Source organism: Pan troglodytes, chromosome 4, assembly GCF_028858775.2.
Source record: "Pan troglodytes isolate AG18354 chromosome 4, NHGRI_mPanTro3-v2.0_pri, whole genome shotgun sequence".
NCBI lineage: Eukaryota > Metazoa > Chordata > Mammalia > Primates > Hominidae > Pan > Pan troglodytes.
Genome location: NC_072402.2, coordinates 79,255,297 through 79,278,615, shown reverse-complemented (window position 1 = coordinate 79,278,615; position 23,319 = coordinate 79,255,297). Strand labels below are relative to the sequence as shown.

The window sequence follows — 23,319 nt, the reverse complement described above, 5'->3', positions numbered from 1 at the left end:
GTTCATTCAGTGTGTTTAACTTAACAATCCTCAGTATTTTGGGGGAAATAATTTGGCTTCCTTCACATTCACCAGAATTTAAATAGCTCCATGCAACAGATCATGGCGTGCAGGTGCCTGGCTGTGCAATAGGTAGCTAATTCATTCTGGCAGGTGTGTCAGGAAATTACCCCGTTCAGAATCCACTGTTTCACAGGAACATTGCTGGACTTTTTCTACAGCTGAGTGGCAAAATGGATGATAACTGCTCCAAAAATATTCTAGTTGGAAAATAACCTTGAATTATCGATTATTTCATTACTTTCAACAGCTAAGCAGAGGAAAATGACATTTAGTCCAGATTGTCTTAGGGATATGTTATTCATTTACTTTTTGTTGAATTGTAAGATCTGTATATTACATTAATTATAATAAAGCTTTATATTTATGTGACATTAATTTAGTCCTCTCCTACTCATTATTAATTTATTTTTTAGACAGTGTGAGGATCAGATTTGCTGTAAAACCATTAAGGTTATTGATTAAAATGACCTACAACGTGTCCTATATAAGGCACCACATGATGAGTTTATTTTAAACTCATTCTAAAAAATTGATTTCCTTATTTCCCATTCCAAGGGTTATGCAACACATTGTATTACTCTTTTCTAGGTTGGCACAGATAGAATTGACATCACTCACATTTACTATATTAGCCTTTTGGGGTAGAGTATACACTTCCTCCTCCTTTTTATGACTTTAGTATTCCATTTCTATCCCAATAAAGGTATTATATATGTATCTTTTGTTGGTATCTATTATTTTGAGAGAATAAGTGTTTAAAAGTGAAACTACTGAGTCAAAAGGCATACACATTTTGAACATTCTTTGATATATAGGGCCCCACTGCTTTTCTGAAATACAGTACTAATTGATAATTCTATCATCACTGTTTGTGAATTCTTATTCTTTGGTATTTTGGCCATTCTAACACAACGTTCCTGTGTTAGAATTTTATAAACATTAGCAAATTTTGTCGATAAAACAGTGTATTGTTTTTAATTTGGATTTTTTAATGTTTATAGGCTAGTTTGAGGCCATAACTACTAGTTCCTGTCCTTTTCTCACGTTAAGAAAAGCATTTTGTCTCATTACTTTATATAAGCTTTTTATATTGTAAAATATTCATTCTTTGTTATGCAACAAAATGACAGATAACGCCGTAGCCCAAATTTCTAGCCCTAGCCCCATTACACATTGTATTCTCAGATAACAATGCAATTTAGATAGAAAATCAAACAAACAAACAAAAAGCCATATATTTGCAAGTTTGAAACACATTTTTAGGGGCCAGTCATGGTGGCTCACAGCACCCCCTCTCTATAAAAATAAAATATTAGCTGTGCAAGTGCACACTTGTAGTCCCAGCTATTCCGGAGGCTGAAGCAGGAGGATCACTTGAGCCCTAGAGTTTGAGGTAACAGTGAGCTATGGTTGCACCACCGCATTTCAGCCTAGGCAACAGATATCCTGTCTCTTAAAAAAAAAAAAAAAATTAAAAAACCCATTTTTTATTTTAAAAAAGTTTGATTTTTAATTGACAAATAATAATTGTGTGTATTTATGGTGTACAATCTGATATACATCATAAATATATACTCCTTGGAAGGAAGTATCCAGAGTAGGTACCTAAGTAAGGCAAGACAGAGGTCAGGTCCAGGAAGGCCAGTTCTGAGAGTGCAGAGCAGGGAGTCCATGTGGGATGGACGTTCTGTGGGTCAAGGCAGCAAGTCCACATCAGTGAGGTCAAATCCTGGCACCAGAAATCCAGGACAGTTGAAAGACAAAAAGCTGGGGCCCCAGGCCAACAGGAAACAAGAAACTGGAAACCAGTGCCAGAATGATCAAATCAAGGTAATTAGCACATCCATCACTTCAAGTATTTATCATTTCTTTGTGATGAGTCCTTAAAATCCTCTTTTTGCTATTTGAAATACATAATATATTATAATTAACCATTGGCCTTTCAGCTGCAGGCTTATTTTTATTCTTCATAGTCCCCTATAAACCCCAGCAGTATTTCAGAATGCTATTCTGGATCCACCCCAGATTATTTAAGTCAGGATCTTAAAGCATGGGACCCAGAAATCTGCACTTTTGAAAGGGCCCCAGATGATTCTGGTTTATTGGTAGGATTGAAAACCACTGGGTTACTCTAATTTCTGGAATGATTATTCTCTACCTACCTGTTTCCAATTTTCACTAATCACTTTCTTATTAATTTCCTGTAAGCTGGATGCTGAGTCCTCTGCTTTTCTAAAACCAATAACTTTCTTTGGATCCAATTAAACATGATTCACTCCTGAGAGTAGACGGTAGATCCAGAAGTTGGGTTTTATTCCCCGGACATATTTTTTGTGTTAATTTACAAGTTTCGTATTTGTTTCTTTCAAAGTTTCATGTTTTAAATGTATGCTATTTATTGCTACATTGCAAACTACCCCAAAACTTGGTGGTTGAAAACAGCGAAACCCAGATCCTTGTTAGTGGGATGCTGCCACGTGGGCAGGACTGGGTAGGGCATGCTGGTCTCTGTTCCACATGGTGTTGGCTGGAACGCCTTGACTGGGGCTAGATATGTCTGACTCACGTGTCTGCTGCCTTAGTTGCCTTCTTTTCTCCAACCGTATACTGCATTTTTTAAATACAATAGCTCATGGCCATGGAGGGCAAACTGGAAGCTGCCAGGTTTCTTAAGCCCCGGCCTGCAATCAGCAGGGTGCCACTTTTCCCACATTCTGTAGGTCAGCGCAACCATAGACCAGCCCTGATTCAAAGAGAGAGGAAATAGACTCCATTGTCAATGGAGAGGGGTGACAGGTGTCAATAGGGATGGAAGCTTTCAAGTTGGGGAAATATCACAGGTATGTGGAAGGTGTATAAGCTTGAATCATTAAGTGAATAGATGAATGAATAAAATAAAAGGATGTAAAATATTTATTTTGCCTAAGATTTGATTTCTGATAAAAAATAAGAAAAAAATAGAAAATATTTAAAAAATATACAGACAGGAGACATAGACAATAACGATGTTTCAATCTTTTATATAAGGAAATGTATGTGATGGTATTCAATTTTGCACCAGAAAAGAGGCTAAGGAAAGCAATGGACATGTCACATTAAGACAGACTGTGTCAGGCCGGATTGTGCGAATCTAGGGCCACGTCAGCCAGCCCAGAAGGAAGTAACCACAGCAGGTGCCTAAATGAGGCAGGACAGGCCCGGAGCAGGCGCCGCCGCCAGTGAGAACCCGGGCCCTGAGCCGGGCGGTAGTTTGCTGGGGCTGAGTCTGGGGCGCGCAGGCCCTGACCTCCGCCCTCTGAGCTCTCCCATCGCAGGTGACCATGGGGAAAGTGTTGGCAGTCAGCTCCCTGCCTGCAGGGCCGCCGCCACCACCTGTGCCGGCCCTCGTGGGACTGCCGCCACCTCCGCCCTAGCATCCAGGCTTCACGCTGCCGCCGCTGGGAGGCGGCCTGGGCGCCAGGACCAGTGTGGGTCGAGGTTTGGAGCGGACCCCCGGAGCTGCAACCGCCAGTGCCGCAGGGGGTGCCGAGGATGGGGCCTGCCGCTGCCTGCCCAACCCCTGCACATTCGAGGAGTGCCACCGGAAGTGCAAGGAGCTGTAGATGGAAGGTGTCAAGTTCACATGAACAAAGCGTTGTGTAAGCATTTTCAGGTGAACCACACAGTAACCCTCAGCACAATCAGGGAGTCCAACCACCATTTTGGTGTCAAGTATATGGGGACAAAGCAGCTGAGTCCCACAGAGGCATTCCCTATACTGGTGGGTGACATGGACAACAGTGGCAGCCTCAATGCTCAGGTCATTCACCAGCTGGGCCCCGGCCTCAGGTCCAAGATGGCCATCCAGACCCAGCAGTCAAAGTTTGTGAAGTGGCAGGTGGATGGGGAGTACTGGGGCTCTGACTTCACAGTGGACGTCACCCTGGGGAACCCAGACGTCTTGATGGGTTCAGGAATCCTCGTAGCCCATTACCTCCAGAGCATCACGCCTTGCTTGGCCCTGGGCAGTGAGCTGGTCTACCACCGACGGCCTGGGGAGGAGGGCACTGTCATGTCTGTAGCTGGGAAATACACATTGAACAACTGGTTGGCAACGGTAACGTTGGGTTGGACATAACACCACAAACCCAGTGACCAACTGCAGGTGGATGTGGAGTTTGAGGCCAGTACAAGGATGCAGGACACCAATGTCTCCTTTGGGTACCAGCTGGACCTGCCCAAGGCCAACCTCCTCTTCAAAGGCTCTGTGGACAGCAACTGGATTGTGGGTGCCATGCTGGAGAAGAAGCTCCTGCCCCTGCCTTTGACACTAGCCCTTGGGGCCTTCCTGAATCACTGCAAGAACAAGTTACGGAGTGGCTTTGGCCTCACCATCGGCTGAACCCTCCTGACCCTTCCACGCCCTTCCTACTTCAGATTCTATTTCCACCCTCCTCCTGCCACAGAGAGGAGACCTGGGGCCCCCTCCCCCTCCCTTCCCTTCCTCCTCTGGGGTCAGGCGGACAGCAGAAAGGAGGGACCCCACCACCCTAGCAGCTGAGAAGGGGATTCTGGAACCAGCTGGTGCTTCGGGATTCTGAGTACCAGGGGCAGCGTGTCTAGCGGCCCTGGGGTCAGTCCCAGAAGGGATTCCGGAATTGAGTGGCACACAGGATTCTGAGCACCAGTGGTAGAGGCAGCCAGACAACCTCAGGGAGGAATGTCCTGGAGTCCCCATCCTCCAAAGGGCCTGGGCCTGCTCCAAGGGGGCAGCGAGAGGAGCTTCCCCATCCCCGGTCAGTCTGCCCTGCCCCTGTCCACTTTCCCATCTACCCCTCAGTATAAATCATGTTTATAAGTTATGGAAGAACTGGGAGATTTTACAGAAAAATTATATATATATATATATATGTGGAAAAAGAAAACAAACAAAAAAATGAGGCAGGACAGATGTCACGTCCAAGAAGGCCAGTTAGTTCAGAGAGTGTGGAACAGGGTTGAGAGTCAGCATGGAATGGAGGTTTTGTGGGTCAAGGCAGCAAGTTCACATCAGTGAGGTCAGACCCTGGCACCAGAATTCCAGGACAGTTGAAAGACAGAGCTGAAGGCCCAGGCCAACAGGAAACAAGAAACTGGACACCAGCACCAAGCATAGAGCTTGACCCTGGGCACACTGTCTTCGGAGCTCCTCTTCCACTCCCAGCATGAGGCAGGACTGATCATGCATGATGCTGGGACTCAGTTTATAAAAGGAGACACCGTGGCTAGAGTACAGGAATGAGAAGGCCAGAGGCCAACAGTTCCTGCCAAGTTGGGCTCAGTGAAAGCCATTATCTTCCCTTTGATCAGTCACTCCAAAAAAATATCAGGATGTTCAGGCCATCTATTTCAGTGTTTGATCATGCTACCACAAAGAGTCTTTTGTGTGGATATATAGTCTTTGCCTAACAAAGCCACAAAATACAAAGAATATGCTGAATTTTTCTTTTTCTTTTTTCTTTTTTTTTTGAGATGGAGTTTGTCTCTTGTCCCCCAGGCTGGAGTGCAATGGCGCGATCTCGGTTCACTGCAACCTCTGCCTCCCGGGTTCAAGCAATTCTCCTGCCTCAGCCTCCCGAGTAGCTGGGATTGCAGACACATGCCATGAGACCCAGCTAATTTTTGTCTTTTTAGTAAAGACGGGGTTTCACCATGTTGGCCAGGCTGGTCTTGAACTCCTGATCTCAAGTGATCCACCCGCCTTGGCCTCCCAAAGTGCTAGGATTACAAGTGTGAGCCACTTTGCGTGGCCCTATGCTGAATTTTTCTACCTGCTTGGCTCCGTCGTCCATACTGAAAACTATCAAACCTATTACGTAGCATGTGATATTTTGTATTACTTGCCAAAGATAACAATTCAAGTTTTGGAATGGAATCTAGCAAAAGTATAAAGCGGGAAGAGTTTTAGTATGAGCTGATGATAATCATCTTTTTTTGCCAGAATTATTCAAAATGTGATGTGGTAGCCAGCCTCCAAGAGGACTCCCTGCAATCCCCACCCGCTTGGTATTCACACCCTTTACTAGTCTCCTCCCACGTTGTATGAGGGTTGGCCTGTGTGACCAATAAAACACAGACATTGTCAGCATTCTGGTCCTTTTCTGGATTAGTGTTTCCTAAAGTGATGTTCTTCAAAATCAGATTGAGCAGAATGACAATTGTTGCTATGACAAAGAAAAATAAAAAAAAAATTGGAAAATAATGTGCTAAGCAAAATGAAAAAAGTTTCCATATTTTTAGGACTTCCCAGAGCCTTTAATATGGTAAGTGCAGTGTGAAACTGTAGGAAGAGTATTGAGAATTCAGGGTATTCTAATCCTATTTGACCCTGGGAATCTTGTTTTTCGGGGGAAGGTTTGCAGTGTTTTGTTCGCCAGTATTCACTTTGGTGAATGCTTCTCTAAAGTTTTCTTGGCTGGGCATGGTGGTTCATGCCTGTAATCTCAGCACTTTAGGAGGTTGAGGTGCTCACATCACCTGAGGTCAGGAGTTCGAGACCAGCCCGGCCAACATGGTGAGACCCCATCTCTACTAAAAACACAAAAAATTAGCCGGGCGTGGTGGTACCATGCCTGTAATCCCAGCTACTTGGGAGGCTGAGGCATGATAATTGCTTGAACCCAGAAGGCAGAGGTTGCAGTGAGCTGAGATTGTGCCACTGCACTCCAGCCTGGGTGACAGAGTGAGACTCTGTCTCAAAAAAAAAAAAAAAGTTTTCTTTATTAATATTGTTTTGAAAATGTAGTATACTAAACAGAACATGATACCTTTCATGTGACTGACCAGTAAAAAAGAAAAAAAATCTCATTATAAGATGTAATTTCAACTTTATTAAAACAGAAGTCTTCTTTCAACCCATTGATAGCTGAGACAATCCTTTCATTTTTTTCTTTCTTCTCAGTACCAGGAACCTCTCTATACAGCCAGCCTCTATTCTGATGTTGGGGGAAAAAGCACATATGGCATAAATAGGCTATAGCATTTTTTGAGAACCAAATTATTTTAGAAAAATACTTTAGAAAATATAACATTCTTTTTTTTTAAAAAAGCCCGCTTTATAGTTGATAGATACAAAAGGAGATGTAGGGGTAAATTTTTAAAATGCTGAATCAAATTTTTGTGGCATGATGCCAGGAAATTCTTTCCCTTTGTTTTAACTGAACAAAGTTGCAAGATTTTATTACTCACCTTCCTCCAGTTAATTTATTTTAATTAATTAATTATTTTATTTATTTATATTTATTTTTCTGAGACAGGATCTTGCTCTGTCACCCAGGCTGGAGTACAGTGGTGTGATCACGCCTCACTGCAGCCTTGATTTCCTAGGCTTAAGCAATCCTCCCACCTCAGCCTCCAGAATAGCTGGGACCACAGGCATGAGCCACTATGCCTGGCTAATTTTCTTAATTTTTTGTAGAGATGGGGATCTCACTTTGTTGCCCAATCTGGTCTTGAACTCCTGAGCTCAAGTTATCTTCCTGCCTCAGCCTACCAAAATGTTGAGATTACAGGCATGAGGCACTGCACCCGGCCTTCACCCTTGCTTAAACTCAGTTTAGGTTTCATATAGGCCTGTCTTTCTGGTTAGATTTGACATGAATACTGAATCAAGATCCCTGAATTACAGACTGCAACTCTCAGCTTCCTGAAGATTATTACTCCTTCGCTTGTGTTATTTTTAAAATTCACTTATTGCCTTGGATTTGAATCTTAAAAGTTTAATCACAAAACATCAGCTTGATACATTTTTAAAATTAATGGCACAAAATTGAATCTTAGAAATTCAAAATTTTTTAGTATTAATTTTTTGAAGGAAGAACAAAGACTTTCTTATTTCCAAATCTATCAAATTAGAGAAATTAGAGTAAACCTGTAATACACCTAGTGATAATGAGCTCATCTCACATAAAGCCAAGGACTCAATTCTTATCAAGGGAATGTTTCAGTATTTTACATGTTTATATCTTGGTTACTCCTTTCTCACTTGGAAAGTACATTGAAATTACTTGTTGTATTTGTCCGTTTTCACGCTGCTGATAAAGACATACACCCCTGAGACAGGGAAGAAAAAGAGGTTCAATGGACTTACAGTTCCATATGGCTGGGGAGGTCTCACAATCAGCCAAAGGCAAGGAGGAGCAAGTCACATCTTACATGGATGGTGGTGGGTAGAGAGAGAGTGAGCTTGTGCAGGGAAACTCCCATTTTAAAAACCATCAGATCTCTTGAGACTTATTCACTATCACAAGAACAGCATGGGAAAGACCTGCCCCCATGATTCAATTACCTCCCACCAGGTTTCTCCCAAGACATGTGGGAATTGTGAGAGCTACAATTCAAGATGAGATTTGAGTCGGGGCACAGACAAACCATATCACTTGTCAACAATCTCACTTTTATTTGAAGCATAGAAAAGTGTCTTGTTAAATATGAGAAATGAGAGGAAACGTATAGAAGTACCCGGTCATCTTTAGGAAAAAAGGACTGTCTCAGAGATCCATGGAAAGGACTATTTCAGGTACTCTGAGTCATAGGCTTCTAGGGCACAAGCTTCTGATGGCATTTCTTGTTTGTTTGTTTTTTAGACAGAGTCTCACTATGTTGCCCAGGCTGGAATGCAGTGGTGCAATCACATCTCACACTGCAGCCTTGACATCCTGGGCTTAAACAATCCTTCCACTTCAGCCTCCCAAGTAGTGAGGACCACAGGGGTGTGCTACCATCCTTGGCTAGTTATCTAATTTTTTGTAGATACTGGGTCTCACTATGTTGCCCAGGCTGGTCTTGAACTCTTGGGCTCAAGCAGTCATCCCTCCTTGACATCCCAAAGTGTTGGGATTATAGGTGTGAGCCACTGGGCCCAGGCTGATGGCATTTCTTAATTATTTTTGAGACCATACCACTGTACTGAGTCAAGATTTCTAGAACTCTAGTGGAGAAGCCAATGGGTTAATAATATTGCTAACCCAAGATTGAACAGAATAAGAACTGATTATATGTGACTGAATGGATTATAGTTCTATGAACGAATTACATAGGGCTGATAAAAAATGATTATGGAGGCCGGGCGCGGTGGCTCACGCCTGTAATCCCAGCACTTTGGGAGGCCGAGGCGGGCGGATCACGAGGTCAGGAGATCGAGACCATCCTGGCTAACACGGTGAAACCCCGTCTCTACTAAAAATACAAAAAAATTAGCCGGGCGTGGTAGCGGGCGCCTGTAGTCCCAGCTACTCCGGAGGCTGAGGCAGGAGAATGGCGTGAACCCGGGAGGCGGAGCTTGCAGTGAGCCGAGATCGCGCCACTGCACTCCAGCCTGGGCGACAGAGCGAGACTTCGTCTCAAAAAAAAAAAAAAAAAAAAAAAAATGATTATGGATTTTGTTTGGAATCTTGTGGATACTGTTCTATGTTTTGATTATAAGGACCCTCCTTCTCTCTTCTTCTACATTATTTGTAATGCATAACAATTTAGTAGATTATACTTTTGTAAACAGAACTGAAACAATTACATTTTTTCCTTGGCTTGATTCTTCCAGAATTTGCAAATTCTTATATTTTTATTTTCATGACAACATAATTTTTCTGCATAGATTCAGTGAGTCTGACCCCTTTGTTAACAGGACATAATTAGAAACATTGGTTATATAAACCAAAGCTTTGACTGAAGTGTCATATTTGAGAATGATGGTCATAGAAACATAGAATCAACTGTTAGTAGCTAAGGTTGATTTTATATAGCTAATGCCTACAAAACTCTCTTGGGAAAACCCAGCCTGGTACTTGGCTTACAGAGTTCCCAGCCTTATAGGTGAGTAAGGAAGGTCACATCCTGGCAGGCCCAGGAACTTTACAATATTTTGGAAACCTTGAGAAGACAGGAGTTCATCCAAATCTAAAGCTACTGCAGGTAAAGTCTGGTAGTGAGTTCTTGGCATGGCTTCCTAGCCTTGACGTGGTTTTAGAAGTCTAATCTCAGATTCCTTATGAAAAACTTCAATAAAGCAAACTAAAAAAGGTCTATTATGGTATAAATTACCTTTCTTTCTGTATTTATGTAAACGATCAGGCCAAATCTAATGATATCGGCCCTATTTTATAATCAAGAACATTTTTTCTTTGGGATTATCTTTGATCATAAAAGGGTAACTGTTGAGAAAAATTTTGTTTTTCATAGAAAATTATAGCACACTATTGTGGATTATCAGATTCTGATCATATTCATAGTTTTTGAGCTATATAACATCTCTTTGTTAATTGTAGGTAACTAATGAATATGAAAAAAATCTCCAAAATATGTTAACATGTTACTTACCTGTAAATTGAACTGAATCCTGTCATCTTCCATTCATTGCCAACTGTTACCAAATTTCCAATTCTTCAATTTTTTTTAAAACTATCTAGCCACAACCCTCTACTTCCTGATGTGGCATCACTGAGAATTAAATCCTAACTGCTCAGATCCTTATTGGAACCCTAGGTTGCTTTGTAGCTGGCCTTCCCACCCCTCTCCCGCCAAGGATCTGAAAAAGTATTGAGAGTTAAAGCCCAATGATTTGATATGTACTTCAAAAGTCTCATCACTACAGCAGTCCATGCATAGGCTGGATCTCTCCCTGGACCAGCCACTATCTGGACCACTAAGGAAGTCTGGCAAAATACTCAGGTCATGCTCATGCATGCCCTTATTGATAGGACACTCTGAGTATGAAAAACATCACCAGAGTCTCTAAACCTTTGCTTCAAGGAACTCAATCAGCAGCCTCTGGTAACCACTATTCCACTCTATTTCTGTAAGTTCGAATGTTTTAGATTCCACATGCTGTGAGATCATACAGTATCTGTGCCTGGGCTTATTTCACTTAACGTAATGTCCTCTATGTTTATCCATGTTGTCACAAATGACGGAATTTCTTGCTTTTTTTTTGTTGTTGTTCGTTTCTTTTTTTAAAGGCTGAATAGTACCGTATTCTATTGTATGTATGTATACCACCTTTTAAAAATCTATTCATTCAGGCTGGGCGTGGTGACTCAAGCCTGTAATCCCAGCACTTTGGGAGGCCAAGGTGGGCAGATCACAAGGTCAGGAGATCGAGACCATCCTGGCTAACACAGTGAAATCCCATCTCTACTAAAAATACAAAAAAAAAATTAGCCAGGCGTGGTGGCGGGTGCCTATAGTCCCAGCTCCTTGGGAGGCTGAGGCAGGAGAATGGCGTGAACCCGGGAGGTGGAGCTTGCAGTGAGCCGAGATCGCGCCACTGCCCTCCAGCCCGGGTGACAGAGCGAGACTCCATCTCAAAAAATAAAAAAATAAAAATCTATTCATTCATTGATGAATGCTTAGGTTGCTTCCACATCTTGGCTAGTGTGAATAATGTTGCAATAAATGTAGAAGTGCAGATATCTATTCCACATACTAATTTTAGTTCCTTTGGGTATATACCTAGTAGTGGGATTGCTGGATCATATGGTAATTCTATTTTTAGGTTTTTGAAGAACCTCCATACTGTCTTCCAAAATGGTTGTACTAATTTATAATACCACCAACAGTGTATAAAGATTGCCTGTTCTCAAAAACCTCACCAACACTTGTTATCTTACATCTTTTTGATGATAGCCTATCTAACATGTATAAGGTGATATAGCTCATTGTGGCTTTAATTTGCACTTCTCTTATTGTTACAGATGTTGAGCATTTAAAATATGTATCTATTGGCCATCTGTACATCTTCTTTTGATGGACAAGTCATTTACCCATTTTTAAGTAAGATTGTTTTCTTGTTATTGAATAGTTTGATTTCCCTTGTGTATTTTGGATATTAATTAGCCCCTTATGAATGATTTACAAATATTTTCTCCCAGTCTGGGGCTTGTCTCTTCACTCTATTAATTGTTTCCTTTGTTGTACGGAAGCTTTTTAGTTTGACACAATCCCATTTGTCTCTTTTTGCTTTTGTTGTCTGTGCTCTTGGGGTCATATCCAAAAAATCACTGCCCAGACCATGTCATGGAGCTTTTTCTATATGTTTTCTTCCAGTAATTTTATAGTTTTAGGTCTTATGTTTACATCTTATTTCATTTTGAATTGGTTCTTGTATGAGGGGTGAGATAAAGGTACATTTTTATCCTTTTGTATGTTAATATCCAGTTTTCTCATTTATTGAAGGGACCATCCTTCCCCCATTGTGTGTTCTTGGCATCTTTGTAAAAAATCAGTCCACCATATGTTTATTTCTGGGCACTCATATTCTATTGGTTAATGTGTCTTTTTAAAAATTTACTTTTATTTTTCTGGCTTATTTCTACAAGAAAGAAGCCCTAAGGCTTTAGGTTGGTCTGCATATTCCCTTCAGGACCACTGCACCTACACTTTGTACCAAGGCTGACCATCTTAGGAAGGCTTCAGGTTTAGACTTCGGCTGTTTACTTCAAATGCAGTTAGATGTGTGTGTGTGTGTGTGTGTGCGTCTACCTATTCATATAAACATTCAAATTTTGATAACTTTGACAATTCTTCATTTTTAAATATGCTGGAATCCTCTAAAAATAGAAATGGCCTAGAACTCTTCAAGACCTCTGAGAGACCCTGGGTCCATTCTGCTGACCAGGCCAAGCAATTGAGAGAGTAGAAGACTGCTCTGTGACCCTTGGACCATCTGTATCTGCATCACCTGAAAATTCTGGGGCCTACACCAGACCTACTAAATCCTCCTGAATCACTGGAATTGGAGCCAAACAGCTCACATTTTTAAAAAGTTCTTCCATGTAACTTGTGTAAACTCAAGTTTGAGAGCACAGGGCTGGGGAGTTAGATGGGTCATTAGACACTGAATTTCTCAAAAAAAGAGTAGAACTGGCAATGGGAAGTGAGAATGAATACACAAATAGACAATGGCCAGACCATAGAACTTTGACCCACGACCTACAGCAACTTTCCCAGGAAGCCTACCCCCTTATCTACAATAGACAACCCAGGAAGCCAGCCCGCTGTAAGTCAGTATTGCAAGAAGCCAGGTTGCTGTCTTTATTTTTTGAGACAGGGTCTCACTCTGTTGCCCAGACTGGGGTGCAATGGTACAATCAGTTCACTGCAACCTCCACTTCCCTGGCTCAAGTGATCCTCCCACCTCAGCCTTCTGAGTAGCTGGGACCACAGACACACACAACCATACCCAGTTAATTAATTTTTATTTTTTTGTAGAGATGGGGTTTCACCATGTTACCCAGGCTGGCCTTGAACTCCTGGACCCAAGTGATCCACCTGTCTTGGCCTCCCAAAGTGCTGGGATTACAGGTGTGAGCCACCATGCCCAGCCTAGATTGCTATATTTTAGTGAGAATCCAGGAAGCTAAACAACTCCTGTAGCAATCAGCCCCAAATGATCAGGACTTGATTAATAACTGAAAGCCTCCCAAATTTTTGTCCCGATTTCTAATTTAGGACCAACCAGAGAAAGCCAAATATGCACCTTAATCAATGACATAGGATGACTGCTTCTCGTTAGCCTCCTACAGCTTCCCAAGCCAAAAGCTTCCCATCAGGGCACACCTGAAGCCTTCCCTTTTGTACACTATAAGGTTTTCCCACTTCTCTATCTGTCCTTGAGTCTCTGCCAAAGGACACTGACAGTGGCTGACTCCCTTGCTATAGTAAGTTCAGAATAAATAGACTTTATTTTTCTCATTTGATTGGTCTTTATTTCCAGAAGGAAGACTGAAGCAGGAGCAAAAGACCTTGATAAATATGGAGGAGGGATGAAAGATGACAGAGACGAGGAGTGGAAGAGGGATATTAGGTGGATGGTGTGACTCTCAAGGACACAATCTCTCCTGTGGGTGGCTGAGTGGCAGTGGATGTATCTTGGGCCCACCATCTTTGCCAGGCCCTTTCCTATACTCTGTTTTAGCTCCCCAGCCACACTGAGAGGTTCTGAGGTAGGCCAAATATTGTTAACACCATCGTACTGATGTGGAAAGAGATAACAGATATGCTGTCTCTTGGCACCTGGTCCTGAAATCCTTCTGGGCATTCAATTCCCGATAATCCCTATATGGGAACAGCAGAAGCAAAGTCCCAAATGGTCCTGCTGTTACTTCAATCCCCAGATGTATACGTCATGCTTGATAACTTGATAAGGAGTTACTGAGTTTGGCTTCCTAGAGTGAAATGTGGGAACTTTTTGTGAAATCCCAACAGTTTATTAATGATTCAGAGTGATAATTAGCTTCTTTGTCTGAGCGCAGAGAAAAGATAATTGGTACATTTGATATTTATTTTTTTTTTTTGAGATGGAGTCTTGCTGTGTTGCCCAGGCTGGATGGAGTGCAGTGGTACGATCTCAGCTCACTGCAACCTCCGCCTCCTGGGTTAAAGCAATTCTCTTTCCTCAGCCTCCCAAGTGGCTGGGACTACAGGTGTGTGCAATCATGCCAGGCTAATTTTTATTTTCATTTTAGTAGAGACAAGATGGGTTTTGTAAGGTTGGCCAGGCAGGTCTCGAAATCCTGACATCAAGAGATCCACCCACCTCAGCCTCCCAAAGTGCTGGGATTACAGGCATGAGCCACCGTGTCCAGCCTGATAATTGATGCATTTGAAATAGGCCCTGCCCATATAGCCCCTCTGCCCATGTCTTTTGCTTCTCGGTCCTCTGTGAATCACATTCCTGTCATTAGGCAAGAGTGGAGGCTGATGGGCCAGAAGTAGGGTGGAAGCACACCTCAGAATTTGCGCTCAAGAAACATTGGTTCTAATTTGTTGATCCCATTCTGGCCAGTCAGTCATGACTTAACAGCTTGCCTTCCTGAGTGGCCCTCTGAAACCTGGGCTTTGGGGCTGGAGCATGCCAACAACTTTCCCAGCCGTTCATCTATCCTATTGTCCAAGATAAGCCTGGACCCTACTTGGCCACAATGTCCTTTTCCCACAAGCATCTCTGCTCTAGTTGGAAATTCTCGTGAACTACACTGGAGCGTGCAGTACTGCTTCTAGGCCTGGCAACAGGAGCCCCTGCCCCAAGCCTGGCTTTCTATGGGCCAGTACTCCAAAAGGCTCAAATACAAATACTTCTGTCCTTGTGGCTTGGTAACAAAGTCTTTTGAGTTTTGTAACAGACTGAGTAAGAATTATCAAAATACAATACACACATTGGGCTCCCCAGGCCAGAGAAGGGTGTGGGCCTGACAGTCTGTAAGTGCAGGCTGAGGATGCAAAAATCACAGGCTAGGCCCAAGGAAACCAGGCAAAGAGCTGTGCTCTTGCTTATACTTCGCCACCCCATAGCACCCATGGTGAGTGTCTAGGGGCCTGGGTGGACCAGGTCTGCAGATAACTGGCTCCCTCCCCTTTCTCTGCCCATGTGATATTGTTGGAAGGTTTTTAGAATTGTTGCAGGTTATGAGGTGGAAAAGTGAGGCATGGGAGCAAGGAACCTACCCCTCCAGACTCCCTAGGGAGCTTGGCCAGGTCAGTCTCCATCAGGGATTTGGGTTTAGTCACCTTGGAGACCTGGGTCTGCGCCACCAAATTCTCAGGAGGCAGGGCTGGCCCAGTGCTAGCTAATTTAGCCTCTCAGTCACATGGCTGATCCTTGGGGAGATGGCTGTGAGATGCTGGATGAGAACAGAGGCCAGGCCTAGAATGTAGCTTGTTTCATGACTTTCAAACCTTTATACATTTGGTAAGTGGCCCTTCCATTGAACTCTTACCCCAGGCCTCAAGATCCTAAGGAGCAGACCTGGAGCAAGCAACTTTCAGGTCCCAGGATGGGCAGGAGCACACCAACCACCTGCGTGACGGAGAAACCATACACAACTTTGGAGAAGCCCCCAGCACATGGCTTCCTTACTCCCTGAGCTACAAACAGGCTGGGATTAGCAGAGACGAGAGGAGGGTTCAGGTTAGTGCAAGCACAGGGAGGAAGTACACACCCCCATCCCTTCTGAGATGGCCCCAGCTGTGCCCTCAGTCCCCTGCCACGGTGCATGGACAGGGAAGGATACTGTATCTGTGCACTTCAGCCTCTGATATTTACTCAACTCCTCTCCGTGACCCCAACACACACACCCTACTGTGTCCGGAATTGGTGGATTCTTGGTCTCACTGACTTCAAGAATGAAGCCGCGGACCCTTGCGGTGAGTGTTACAACTCTTAAGGTGGCGCGTCTGGAGTTTGTTCCTTCTGATGTTCGGATATGTTCAGAGTTTCTTCCTTCTGGTGGGTTCGTGGTCTCGCTGGCTCGGGAGTGAAGCTGCAGACCTTCGCGGTGAGTGTTACAGCTCTTAAGGCGGCGCGTCTGGAGTTGTTCGTTCCTCCCGGTGGGCTCCTGGTCTCGCTGGCTTCAGGAGTGAAGCTGCAGACCTTCGCGGTGAGTGTTACAGCTCATAAAAGCAGTGTGGACCCAAAGAGTGAGCAGTAGAAAGATTTATTGCAAAGAGCGAAAGTACAAAGCTTCCACAGTGTGGAAGGGGACCCGAGCGGGTTGCCACTACTGGCTCTGGCAGCCTGCTTTTATTCTCTTATCTGGCCCCACCCACATCCTGCTGATTGGTAGAGCCAAGTGGTCTGTTTTGACAGGGCGCTGATTGGTGCGTTTACAATCCCTGAGCTAGATACAAAGGTTCTCCACGTCCCCATCAGATTAGTTAGATACAGAGTATGGACACAAAGGTTCTCCAAGGCCACACCAGAGCAGCTAGATACAGAGTGTTGATTGGTGCGCTCACAATCCCTGAGCTAGACACAGGGTGCTGATTGGTGTGTTTACAAATCTTGAGCTAGATGCAGAGTGCCGATTGGTGTATTTACAATCCCTAAGCTAGACATAAAGGTTCTCCAAGGCCCCACCAGACCCAGGAGCCCAGCTGGCTTCACCCAGTGGATCCCGCAAGGGGGCTGCAGGTGGAGCTGCCTGCCAGTCCCGCGCCATGTGCTCGCACTCCTCAGCCCTTGGGCGGTCGATGGGACTGGGCGCTGTGGAGCAGGGGGCCGCGCTCGTTGAGAGGCTCGGGCTGCACAGGAGCCCACGGAGGCGGGGGAAGGCTCAGGCATGGTGGGCTGCAGTCCCGAGGCCTGCCCCGCAGGAAGGCCGCTAAGGCCCGGCGAGAAATCGAGTGCAGCGCCAGTGGGCTGGCACTGCTGGGGGACCCAGTACACCCTCCGCAGCCACTGGCCCGGGTGCTAAGTCCCTCACTGCCCGGGGCCGGCAGGGCCGGCCCGCTGCTCCGAGTGTGGGGCCCGCCAAGCCCAAGCCCACCCGGAACTCCAGCTGGCCCGCAAGCGCCCCACGCAGCCCCGGTTCCCGCTTGCGCCTCTCCCTCCACACCTCCCTGCAAGCTGAGGGAGCCGGCTCTGGCCTTGGCCAGCCCAGAAAGGGGCTCCCACAGTGCAGCGGTGGGCTGAAGGGCTCCTCAAGTGCTGCCAAAGTGGGAGCCCAGGCAGAGGAGGCGCCGAGAGCGAGTGAGGGCTGTGAGGACTGCCAGCACTCTGTCACCTCTCACTACCACATTCTCCACCCCATGGTCTGCTCTCTTGTCCCTGAGCATGACCTGTGTGTTCTTACCTTTTCCTCTCTCCCCTACTCCAGCTCTTTTATGTTTGCTGCTTCCTCCTCCTTCAAGACATCTTTTCTATGAATGGGCGAACAAAAGAAAAAAGATGATTTCCACAAGTTATGAAATTCTTACTATATGCTGGGAGCTATGCTAGACATTGGAATTCTCTGAACATCCCTACCACTCACTTGCTGAGTGAGACCAGGGAGAGTGGAGATTGCAATGTCACAGTAGGTGGTCAGATGGCTGCTCCCACTGGGCCTCAAGAAGTGGCATTTTATGGGGAATGTATCAATCATAGTTCAAGGTCTGACCTTTGTTTTGGCAGCTTTAGAAAATTTTCTCTGATTTAGGAGAATTAACATACACTAACCAAGTTCACAAGAAACTAATATATAAACCAAAATATCAACTTATTCTATTTCTAGGGGTATGATTGAAACCAACTTTGCAAAGATTATGACAGTGAAATAAGTCTAGCATGGTTTATTTCATCTTGCTTCTAGCCTCAGAGGCTGGCGCTCATTCCTGGGCATAGGCCAAGCTAACCATGGGGAGAATTTAGTTTATAGTTTAACTTTGAAGCAAGGATGATAACAGTCCCTCCTTAAAACTGATCCCTTCCTTGCTCCCACCGAAAACTGCCTTTGTAAAAGTAATGAAAGGCCATGAGATTAGGATTATGGGAGGGGCTCAATTCTGCTTACATGCAGGCATAGTTTCTATAATCCCCTACTGCTCAGAACCTCTGGCCAGAGGTCACAAGATTTGTGACTTCCTCAATTGCTCCTATAGATAACATCACTATTGTAAAACCTAAGATTGGTCTTTCGAGATGTTTTTTTCAGAATTTTTTTCATTCTGGCAACCAACTGACCCCACCCAGACCCTGGACTCATGACTCAACTAGTCCTGTGGCCCCCACCCAGAGGTTGACTCAGTTCCTGAGGACCATTTTCCACACCCCCAAGATTTTATCCCCAAGCAAGTAGCAGCACCCATTCCCCAGCTCCCTGCTCACCAAATTATCCATAAAACCCTAGTCTCCGAGTTCTTCGAGAGGCTAATTTGAGTGATAATGAAACTCCAGTCCTTCCACTTGGCTGGCTTTGTGTTAATTAAGCTCTTTATGACAATAAGGCTGTCTCAGTGAACGAATGAACTGGGCTTCCTGAGACCAGGAAAGTCAGTTCCAAATCCCTACAAGGGAGATGCCCAGCTGACCACCTTCACTTTTGATTTTCCTGCTTCCAGTAATCTGATGATTTAGTTTAACAATAATCTTCTTGCTTCCTGAGTTGTGTCTCCCTAAGTAAGGAGAAAAGAAATGTTAGTGTATTTGTTAGTGTGCATCTTCTGATCCTAGTGTATTTGTCAGCATGCTTCCCTTTCTGAGATTCAGATGAGCATTTCAGTGAGGTGTCTGTCCCCAACCACCAGACAAAGGAGAGTTTACTTAATGTTCTGCTCTTTGGTTGAGCAAAAAGGCCATAAAAGAGCTATTGATCCCCCCAGCAATATATAACTAATTCCTTTTCTAATCCATAAGAGCCAAGGAGAGCTAATTCAATCTCACAATTCATTAGCTCATCTATTGTCTGAGATCTAAAACAGATGCAAGACCATCAGTGGAACACAAATTGCCATTTTGTGCAGCCCCAGCTTCAAGCTGGTCCCTTGTGGCTCCCACCATTGCAACCCATTTGCAATTATTTCCATGGAGTTGAGGAAACATGTTCCTGCTTGTTAGCTAATCAGCACCACCACAGTCTACCATTCTAATTTCTCCTCACAAGGGTCTTCCTTTCCTGTGGATTCTCCCATGTTGTTAGGGTTGAGCAGTTTCTCTCTTCCTGAAGACACTCAGCAGGGTACAGCTGATGCACAGTCAGGCCCAAGCTTGTGACCAAGGCAATGATGATGACCTGGGGCCATATGGAATTGAGTAGCTTGGCCATGGATGCACAGGTCTGGATGAGGCAAAACTGGAAGAGGTTCGAGAAAAGAAGGCAACTAGGAGACAGAATAGTTAGGAGAGAGAAGAATTCCCTTTCCCTGGAAGACTCCCTAAAATCAGACTGCAGAGATGCACCATGAACAGAATGAGGGGAGCAGAGATGATAACTTTCAGGCCAGCTTCTTGGGATGTGAAAGAATGGAGGGCACCCAAAGCTGGGCTCACTGTCCCCAAATACTCTTACACTGTGGGTAGACAATACTTCATTCCCTGAATTCCAGAGCACCATTGTTCTTGTTCCTGTGAGTATTGATAGTCTGTGTTTATTAATATTTGGAGATAAGGGTGTATTTTAAGGTTGCCTGGCATATAGGAGGGAGTTAGGGCAAAAGAGACCCCCACATACCTTAGATACAGATCTATAAGGCATCAAATTAAGACAACTCAAGACAGGAAGGATTCAGAGTCAAAACCACACAACTCGACAGGATGGAGGCTACAGGTGTGCCCAAGATACTGAACTCCTCGGCGCTCAGGATGGTCAGGCCTGGTCACATCTGGCTGCTAGTTGTTCACAGTTACTGCAGTGGGCTATGCAAATATGATCATCTTTCTGTGTGCCATATGTAAAGAGCTTGGGAAGTGCTGTTTTAACCAATCTTTCTCTTCAATGACAAGGGTAAGGCAAAGTGACATAAGCCCAAGAAAGCAGAATCCAATTCTGCAATGTGAGGCATTAAATGGAATTGAGAGACTCCCAAAGGGACTCAGAGGTCAGGCAGAGAATCTGGGAGAGTGAGAGGACAGAACTCAGTGAGTGGCCTGAGAAATGGGCATGAGTGACCCATAAGAAGAATGGATCTTCACCAAGTGTTCAAGGCTGCAGTGAACTATGATCGCACCACTGCACTTCAGCCTGGGCAACAGAGCGAGACCCTGCTCCCCACTCCCCACCTCCCAAAAAAAGAAGAATGGAGCTTGATACTGACCCATCTGTACTCACTTCTGTGACACCACACTACCACCCTGGGCTGTGGCCTGACCAAGACCAGACTGAAAGAGTGGGTAGATTCTGTTTCACGGGAGAATCAGGTAGGCACACTAGGTTCAAATGGGAAATGTCAGATTTGGTAGCAACGCAGCACAATAAGGGCCATTGTTCTCCATATTTCTCTTCTACGATAATGTCAGATGCTGACATTATATGATATGGTTTAGCTGTGTCCCCACACAAATCTCATCTTGAATTGTAGTTCCCATAATCCCCATGTGTCATGGGAGGGACTCAGTGGGAGGGAACTGAATCATGGAGGTGGGTTTTTCCCATGCTGTTATTATGATAGTGAATAAGTCTCATGAAATCTTGATGGTTTTATAAAGGGCAGTTCCCCTACACAAGCTCTCTTGCCTGCTGCCATGTAAGATGTGCCTTTGCTCCTCCTTCACTTTCCACCATGACTGTGAGGCCTCCCCAGCCATGAAGAACTGTGAGTCCATTAAACCTCTTTTTCTTTATAATTACTCAGTCTCAGGTATATCTTTACTAGCATCATGAGAACAGACCCATACACTTCCCTTGTACTCATCATATTCAGTGTCCTTTCATTTCCCAACATCCACCCAGTTATCTTACTTCCCCAAAGCAAAGCCTGAGACAAGGACTTGGATGCAAGTAGTTTATTTAGGAGGTGATCTTAGGAAATAAAAGCAAGAGAATAGGAAGGGTGAGACGGGAAGGAGAAAGGCAAATCTGGAGGTGTGTTATAGAGCTTGCCGCTGTGGGCAACTGGGGCTCAACAATGCTGGGACCTCATACAAAGCATGCATAATCCTCCCAGATTGGTGCATCTGAAAGATGGGAGGCCCAGTGGTCTTAACTCCTTTGCACTTCAGAGCTGTGCATAGGTGAGGGTGCTCTGGAACAGAGGGCAGATAGATGCATGGCATGTGCTTGAAGCAAGGGACTTTGAGCACATACAGAACTTAAATGGGCCTTCGGGAATGTGACATGGGCACCAGGGGTGTCTGCTTCTTCAATTGAAGAGGCTAGGTTAGAGCCGTGGTTCTCAAAGTGTAATTCTTCAGAATAGCTGCATCAATATCACCTGGGAACTTATTAGAAATGCAGATTCTTGGTTCTGAATCAGAAATTCTGGGGGTGAAGCCTAAGAATGTCGCATACACCCCTCCAAGTCAGCCATCACCCCCACCCAACCCCTAGAGGCAACCACTGTTCTTAATTTTTTCCACTGTAGACTGATTTTGCCTCTTTTCAATTTAAAAAAAAAAGAATTATATAGTAGGTACTCTTTTGGGTAAAGCTTCTTGCACTCAGCATAAAGTTTTGAGATTTTTTTCATATTGCTGTATCAATAGTTTATTCCTTTTTATTGCTGAGTAATATTCCACTGAATAAATATATCAATTTGTTTATTCATTTTTCTGTTGATGGATGCCAGATATGTTTCCAGTTTTTGATGATTTTGAATAAAGCTGTAATGAACATTCTTGTACAGGCTTTTTGGACAGGTACCACACTTCTTGCAGGCTAATAACAATATAACACATTATGACTGCTTCACCTCTAAACCCCATGGTTATATAACGCTGTATTCTGTGGAAATGACTCTAACCCAATGGCTCTCAAATTTTAGTGTGCACATCACAGCCTTCTTGTGCTTCAAAACACCAGACAGCATTGTAGCCCTGCAGTTGAGGGCCATTTGAAATAGAAAAAACACCAAAACAAACATGCAAAAGACATGGCACTAAACAGACCTTGAAAAGGAAAGCAAAAGGCTGGGCATGGTGTCTTATGCCTATAATCTCAGCACTTTGGGAGGCCAAGGCAGGCAGATCACTTGAGGTCAAGAGTTCGAGACCAGCCTGGCCAACACAGTGGAACCCCCATCTCTACTAAAAATACAAAAATTAGCCGGGCATGGTGGCTTGTGCCTGTAGTCCCAGTTACTCAGGAGGCTGAGGCAGGAGAATTGCTTGAACCCGGGAGGTGCAGGTTGCAGTGAGCCGAGATTGTGCCACAGCACACCAGCCTGGGTGACAGAGTGAGACTGTCACAAAAAAAAGAAAAAGAAAAAAAGGAAAGTATCTCATTGTTGGAACATATGTATAAGGATGACTGGAATTTTTCAGTACTCTGTGCATGCCTGCAAAAGTGTTGCCACAAACAAATTTTATCAAGTAGGTACATTTGCAAATATGGAACTGCAAATAATGAGGATCTATTCTATTTAGAACTTGAAATTTGATACTTCTTTCTCTTTTGAGACAGGGTGTTGCTTTGTCGCCCAGGCTGGAGAGCAGTAGCCTGATCATAGCTTACTACAGCCTCTAACACTTAGGCTCAAGCAATCCTCCTGCCTCAGCCTCCTAAGTAGCTAGGACTACAGGGATGCATCACCACATCCAGCTAATTAAAAAAAAAAAAAAATATATATATATATATATATATATATATTTGTAGAGACAAGGTCTCACTATGTTACCTATGCTGGTTTCAAACTGGCCTCAAGTGATCCTCCCACCTTGGCCTCCCAAAGTGCTGGGATTCCTGGTGGACACTACCACACCCAGCTAATTAATTTTTTTTTTTTTTTCAGAGATGGGGTCTCACCATGTTGCCAAGGCTGGTCCTGAACTCCTGGTCTGGAGTGATCCTCCCACCTCGGCCTTCAAGTGCTGGGATTATAGGCATGAGTCACTGT

At 44.3% G+C, this 23,319-nt stretch overlaps 1 pseudogene; it reads left to right on the top strand.

The window, feature by feature from the left end:
- The first annotated feature begins 3,358 nt into the window (after positions 1 to 3,358).
- On the top strand, positions 3,359 to 4,541 carry LOC741297 (mitochondrial import receptor subunit TOM40 homolog; annotated as a pseudogene).
- The last annotated feature ends 18,778 nt before the right edge of the window (positions 4,542 to 23,319 follow it).